Below are 8,585 nucleotides of genomic sequence, written 5' to 3'. Positions count from 1 at the left end.
ACGAACAATACAATATAGAACTAACCACAATAGAGGTTTTCCTTAGCCTATTTATATATAATAGGGTAACATTTTAAATCTTCATTTAAGTTGAAAAATAAGCGAACTAGTCCTTCCAAAAGATTAGATAACCTTCACTTGCAGTTATTACAACCATAAACATGTGTTTACATTTTATTTTGTTGAACGTGTTGAATGCATAAATATGAAGGAAATTTAACAAATAAGTTATATTTTTAATTTTTTTTTAAAGAGGTGAACCTGGTCAAGAAGTCCTCAATTGGGAATAAAAATTTTAATACTCGAGCATTTCAAAGAGCACAAATTATTATGATTAAGACTCTTTTGAGAATATGCTGTAATGCTGTGTCAGCTATGTATCGATTGTAACGGAATTTTTGTATACATAAGTGATACATAAAAGGTACTTTAACTCACATATCCACATAAAGATAACTATAGCCGCGTATGGCGACTAGGATAATCTTGGGCTAAGACAATAAGGATCCGAAGTCTACGCAGACGAAAGAAAAGAAATAAATACTTGCTAAAAAAAGAAAATCACTTATTACAGAATTGAATAGTAATGCTTGAATAAGCTCACGAACATAATACTGACTTCCAGTATTGCCTCTTTAAGCTATTTGATACAGTACGATTAGTGATGCCAAACAATGAAATTCGAACTGATAATTTCTGTAAAATACTTCCATTTTGGAATTTGATTGTGATAAGTTATAAAGTTATTAAAATCATTGTCGATAAATATTCTAAACTAAATCGTCCGCTGCTTCCGCTTAATCGAATTAGTCAATTCGTTATCTGCACTATATTTAAGTTTTAGTTGTTTATAATTTTAATATACAGTATACATATGTATACACAGAAGTATAATTCAGTATTAGACAGCAAAATAATTAAAAATCATGAAACAATTTGTTTATTTATTTGCTCTGTAAAAATTTATTATTATTGCAATTTATAGTACGTGTGCAAATTATTTATTATTCTGTAAACATGGTTTTGTTTTTCCTATTAAATTATAAATTGTTTGATTTAATTTTTTTAATTTGTAATTGTTTTTGTAATTCATTTCAATATGATTTGCTTAGCTTACTAAAAAAAACTGATAAAAACTATAAACGTGCTAACATTAGTTTTTTCGCGAAACGAAGACTGAAATCAAAATTTTATATAGTACTTTTATGTTTACATATATATATATCTTATGTATTAAATACAACTATACTAGCTAACACAGTCATAACGGTGGTTCATTGTTTACCGGATTTTGTTTAGTACCGACTAGGCTTCCGGATTATATGCAACCATCCGTTTAATAGTGCACTACCACTGAATACCACCAAAATTATTACTAGGTATAATCAACCAAAGTCGAAGATCTGCCCTGATGGCACTAACGAACAAGTATTTGGAGAAGCAAAATCAAGTAATAGTTTGAGAATTATGTACGCTAAGTCCAAAAATGATAATTAAAAAATATCTGTCAAGCGGTGTTTTGGTTATTAGCGAATAACGTCATTTCGCTTTTGGTCAAGGAGACATGTCAGTCTTGTATATTCAATTCATTTAATAAAAATGGCTGCCTTTTATAAATAAGGTGCTAAACAATGGCACAATTATCTAAAGGAAATTGCGTTGTTTGATATTAATGACAAACGACACATTTATTTTAACAGGTCTTTTGAGAACGTTGTTAGGATAAATAAATTGATGGCATTCGTGAACACACAAGTCAAAACTGATTCATAAAGTTTGAAGTAAAATGGTAATGAAGTAAAAATGGACTTGCAAAAAGTACAAAAAGTTGAGGAGAGCTTATCAAGAAGAAGTGATCATGCAGCTGTATAAAATAGAAAACTAATTTGATGATATGCAGCTACAACAACAGTCAGGCACTATTATTGGTTAAACTGTTGACATAAAACTGAAGTCTCGGACGGGAACAAAATCAGTGCCAAATTAGCAATGTTGCTGGAAAATGCAAGGCTGTATTTTCAAAAAATTTTTAAAAAATGATATTTTCGTTAATACAAGGAATTAAACTAAAACAAAAGGCATTATTCTTATTGAGTTTTGAAAGATCTTTCGATTGGCATTTACTATGTAAAATAAAAATTGACCAAAATCGATTTGTTTTGAAAAAATTTATTTTTAGAAAAATCCAGAAAAAGTACAATATTGCACGTAAATACATCTAATGGAGAATTAATCAAGCTATCTATAGCAAAAAAAAAGCATAAAAATCGAGTAGACCAATTTTGAGAAATTTGATGTAAAAGTTAAATTTCTAAACTCGACAAATTTCAAGCTTTTTAAAAATTGTAAAACGCAAAAGTATAAAAAAATACTCACGAAACCGAGTAAATAAGAATCATTTCAATATTTCAACTAAAATATATAAATATTATTAAAATAAGTACACATTTTGCACATGTTCCGATATAACTGCATTTTATTTAAATTTCGAAGGAGGTACAACTAGTACGCTCAAAGTTCCTAAACTTTGATCAATCTAAAACTAGATTGATCACTCTTTCAAACGAAACTAATTTCAGAAAAATCGAGTAGAACGTTTTTTAATTATATATATTTAAAAAAGTGGTTTTTTTACGAAAAAAATGTATGTTAACTAACACCATTCTAACAACATATTAAGGTGAAAAGCTGTACAATGCTAAAAACTCACCACCACTGTAAAGTTTAATAAAGAACTCTGTTAAAGGTATTTATAGGCGGTTATATTCTGTGTTAAGGGGATAATAATAATATTTAATTAATTATAAATTTTACGAAAGGGTACAATGTTGCACGGTATTTTGTTGAAAAATATACATATTCTAGAATATTTTGTTATATTAGTAAATATTGGTAAATGCCAATCAAAAGATCTTTCAAAACTCTATAAGAATAATGCCTTTTGTTTTAGTTTAATTCCTTATATTAACGAAAACATCATTTTTTAAAAATATTTTCAAAATAGAGCTCTGCATTTTCCAGCAACGTTACTAACTTGGCACTAGCGGGAACAAAGCATTTGAAGTTTTCAACCTACATCTTAAACCAGCAACTGTTACCAATCAGTGGAGCACTGTTGAAAAGACGGCAGCAACAGTTGTGGTATTAAAGGTAATGCTGTCAAAGTTTAACATCAAATTTCCTACGTAAATGTAAATTACAATACGACTTCACCATATCCGATATTAGCGATGTCATTATTGGCATAATTTTTATAATCGCATATGAAGTCACATTGGAATTAAGTCAACGCTTAATACGGAACGGGGATATAGAGTGTTCACTAAATACTAGCAATGTGCCGTGTTTTGTTGGTCCAGTTAACTCAGTGAAATTCTAGATCGTTAAACAAATACTGAGGAAACAGCACAACAATATAGAGTAGCAGGATGCAAGTACTATAACCAAGGCTTACTGGGTGCAATGGCTTAGATACTACATAGATATTGGGCACCAATTGAAAGACACTTATTACAAAGTGGTAAAATAAAATGAAGGATAGTCATGATTTATGAATGCACTCAGAAAACCACCCTGAGGGGACAGAAAACTTTTAACTGGAAGAATATTAAAACGTATTTAATACTACATTTTCACAGCATTATAGTTCGGAGTTTGATTTTTAATAAAAAGTATATAAATACTTTTACAAAAATTTGATTATTTACAAAATCAATCGCCTTAGTGAAGAATCACTTAGAAACATAGTTAATGAGACGAAGCAATAGATATATACCATATATCACTCGTCTTAACGGCGATTTACCTTATTTGGTTAATATCAAGAAATCTATATACTTACAAGTATAAGTATATAGATAAATCTTACAACGAGATTCATAATACACTAATCCATTCGCGCCAAAAAAAAGTTTCTATTTTTGTTGATTACTGATTTCAAGTATTTATTGAAACAGGTAAACAAATCTGTTCATATATGTGTTACGAATCTAGAAATAATACCATGTTCGGACACCGTTTGGTCTTCAGTCCTGATTAAAATATTTTGCTTATACTATAAATTTTCCATGGTTATGAGAAATGTAAATGAACTTCATTTCATTTACATTATCAAAGAATGTATAGAACATTTTATTTTAAGATAATCAGTCAATACATTTAATTATCAATATTAATTAAACAAATTGATTATTATTAAGTAGTTTGATGGATATTAGAGTCTTTTGTCACTTTCTCGATTCGTATCGCATTCACTTCTTTATGTTGATGCCGTGCTTTTAATAACTCTAACATTATTTTTCATTTAAGGAATATAGTTGTATTTTATAAGTATACATAGTTAATAATAAGTAAAATGCCACAAATAAGAACAAACCTTAATACTGTCCGCAACATAGGAGCACGTTGAAAACGAATGCAAAAGAGAATACAACCATGCGGAGACTGTGCGAATAAATAAGGACTCAAAGCCAGTATAATAGATGTTAGGAACATTTGGCATCTGTTACTTTTTTAGAAAAATTGTACTGCTATTTCTTAACACAGAGCATCAGACCTTTCAAAAAGGTCTGCTTCTGAGTAAAAATAATATTGCAAATTCAATTCTTTCTTTTATGACGTCATTTAGAACAAAAAAATTACGATTACACATCCCACTTATGCAGTTTTAAATCTATATTCAAAATACAAGGATAGATGTCTCCATACAGTTGATTCGAATTTTCTCCAAATCTATTTTATAGGCAGTGATACAAAGACCTAATAACCCAGTGACAAAAAAATTTTATAAGTAAGAAGAGCGAGTAATTGAGAAATTACTCTGATTTTTAAAATTCAGTTGTTTAAAATGTTGCCACTATAATTAAGATATGACAACTATCAAATAGTATCAAGACCGAAAAAGTACCATCAAGAGAATATTCTGACTACAGCATATTTAAAGCTGTATTGCCGATACATGCACCGTTCGTATGAAGCACTTCACTACACACTAATTTTTTAATTGATATTACATTAATGTCATACAACGAGGTATAATTTTTAACAATATTTTATTTTAATTTTTGTATATTTATTACTACAATTTCCGAAATATTTGTCTGGATACACCTTGAACAAACATATCTCATCTGCATATTCAATTACACCTTCTCGGTTCAGCTTCATCTATAATGACAAAGATGTGTACTTTGATAAATGTAGTTGTATTTACTCGCATTTTTCTTTATTTTCATCGTGCTGAACAATAATTACAATCTGTTGAAATTATCGACATCAACTGAAGCGTCGAAATGTGTACAATGCAAATGATTTGCGCATACATTCTAATAATGTCAAATACATATAATATCTAACAATAATACCACCAAGTACAATAATTTTAAAAAGAGTTTCAAAAGGTTTCTCTCAAGACTCAAAATTTTTCTTGTTAATTTAAAGACATCAAAAAATTTTGAATTAAAATTAATGAACTGAAATTTATTAAAAGAAAAATTTTTAATTTAGCTAGTTTGTTTTTAACCTCAACAAAATTTGTTCCATTATCGCAATATTTGGCTGATAGTAATGCTTTCTAATCGATCAATCAATCTGTACTGCATTCGTTAAAAGGCAAACAAATATAGCTATGTACATCTCGTGTTTGATATTTCCATGCATCCGAAACCATGTCGATGTACTAGACCACTGAAATCCAATGTTGAAAGAGCAAATGGATGTCTGGCTCTGATATGTTCAATTGGAAGACTACTCATCAACCCAGTAATTTTGGTTAGAAACGTTCGTGCGTTTGTGCTTTGAACACAAAATGAAATACATTTACTGTGTGCAATTTCACGAATGTTTGTTAAATTCATAAAATTAATGCGTTTGCCCCAGCATGATAAGTACACCTGTGCAACTAACATAGAAACTTTATCGGACTAGCCACAATCGGACCATTGCTATACATTCTATAGATCGTATATAAACTGAACCATCGCATTTTGTGAATAAATTAAGTACAGATTATGCATATATTTATATAAATATACATACAAAATTTTATTCATATCTGTTTAGGTTTAGATATAACTGGCATATAAATTGTCGATTCATACACATATTTTTGTTAGAAAAACTATTTTTCAATTTTCTCGCTTTTTATTTACATATTAGATTTTGCTATTGAAAAAAAATATTCGTAGCAAAAATTATATCGATTGGAGCAGATTTTGATATAGTTGTCTTACAAACGGATAGTTGATATTCGTCCTTTTTTATATTGTTGGTACTGTTATCCACACCAAAAGTTTCTTCAACTTTTGTATGTAACGAAATAAAATCGAGGACATAAAAGCTTCAGCAAAGCCAACGCTTATATGTTTATTTGCTTGTTTTTATGTATGCGATCCTGTATAGCTTCGACTCAATTGCTAAATTACTGTTTTTAATGTACAATATTCGTAGTGGAGATTTTATTCAGTAGGCATAAGTATAAAGTGTTCTATTTAATCAAAGTGCTTTTTTTCTATACCGTATAATTGTATCAGCTTCTATTATTTTATTGCTTTCGCCGTTATACCTGTTATGGCACGAGGTTCACTATTTATATTTTGAGTCTTGTCAGCACTAATTGTTGTCAGGTGTCATCTGACGTATCCATACGAATGTTTGCCAAGCATTCTTAAACATTAGACTTTTTGTCAAAAGAGCGTTATTTGTGTTATTTACCGTGATTTGTAAATTGAATTGATTTCTAAAATGAAATTATCGCGAGAAAATTTTCGAGAGATAATTTGTTATGACTTTCGACGTGGATTATCAACAAAAAAGTTCATCAATAATCTTACTACCACATTCGGCGATAAAGCTCCATCCTTTGCCTCTATGAAACACTAGTGTAATGATTTTGATCATGGCCACAGTTCGCTCACAGTCGAACTTCGTGAAGGTCGTCCAAGATCAATTGTTGTGCCAGAAAAAATTGATGCTGTACAAAAACTGATAATGCAAGATTGTCATGTGACGTACTCGTACTGCGAGATTAAGGTTAAGGTGGAACCCTAGGCATTAATTTCTTTAAAATATATAAAATATTGCATGATCATTTAGCCGTGAGAAAGGTTTGTTCCCGTTGGATCCCCATCATTTGACAAAATTTCAAGAAATCGAACGTAAACAGCAGTCGTCTATATGCGTGTTTCATGAGCTCTTCGAAATGAATGGTATACAACCATTTGTTTACCGGAAGTCTTCTGTGAAATACGGAAAACAAACAAGTGCCGTCGGATCATTCTCCATCTCCATCAAGACAATGCGAGTGCTCACACATCTCGTCTTACAACCGACTATTTGAAATTCAAAAAACCGAATTAATGGATCATCCGCCTGATTTACATACATTGTGACCGAAAAGTTTCCGGAAAATTTTAAATAAAACGCAAAATTCTTAATCTTCATCAATATTTATTTTATCTCCTTCAAAATATGCTCCATTAGAAGCGATACACAAATGCCAACGTTTCTTCCAATCATCAAAACATTTTTTATAGGCGCTTTCCGGTATGGCTTTGAGTTTCCTCTGCGAATTCTGTTTTACGTCTTCTATGGATTCAAAACGCGTTCCTCTGAGTGGTAATTTGAGTTTGGGAAACAGGAAAAAGTCACACGGTGCAAGATCAGGTGAATACGGTGGCTGTTCGATGGTATTTATTGAATGTTTGGCCTTAAAATCGTTGATAATGTTGAACAAATTGAGGTGAATCGGAACAAGCCGGGCGTTGACACGTCGCATACACAAATTGTCCACCAAAATCAAACGAGCCATCTCACGACCGATGCCTAGCTCTCGTGCTATCTCTCTAACACTCACATGAGGATTTTTGAACACGATTTCCTTTGCCTTTTCAATGTTTTCGTCGGTGGTAGAGGTCGAAGGTCGTCCAGAACGCGGCATGTCTTCGACGGTCGTACGACAGTCCTGAAAGGCTTTGTACCACTCATAAACTTGAGTTTTCGATAAAACTGATTCCCCATAAGCCTTTTGTAGCATTCGCAACGATTCTGCACACGAAATTTCGTTCGAAAAACAAAATTTGATGCAAACTCTTTGTTCAATATTTTTTTCCATTGTTTTTTTCGCAACGCACTACTGAGGTGAACTGGTTTCAACAGCTGCCGTAAACGAACTTCGTGACAAGATCCCGGGCTTCATTTTTGGCATAGTATTAAGGACAGTGCGTCCAAACTTACATAAACTTAAAATATCGAAAAATATACAGCGCGCGAATTTTAAATGAGAATTTCCGAAAGCTTTTCGGTCACAATGTATAGTCCTGATTTTGCATCCACTGATTTTTTCTTGTTCCCGAACTTGAAGAATAATTTGCGTGGACAATTTAAAAAGCATGTTTTGAAGGTGACTGAAGAAGATTGGAAAAAATGCTTTGATAAATGGTTCGAATATATGCAAAAGTGTATTAATCATAAAGAAGAAATATCGACGAACAATAAAGCAATTTTCAACGATAAGTTAGTATTTGTCATTATTAGGCTCAAAATATAAATAGTTGCTCTCGTATATTCCATTTTCCTGTACAAATTTT

This window comes from Teleopsis dalmanni, chromosome 1 (genome assembly GCF_002237135.1).
Source record: "Teleopsis dalmanni isolate 2A chromosome 1, ASM223713v2, whole genome shotgun sequence".
Taxonomy (NCBI): Eukaryota; Metazoa; Arthropoda; class Insecta; order Diptera; family Diopsidae; genus Teleopsis; species Teleopsis dalmanni.
This window is presented reverse-complemented; position numbering follows the sequence as displayed.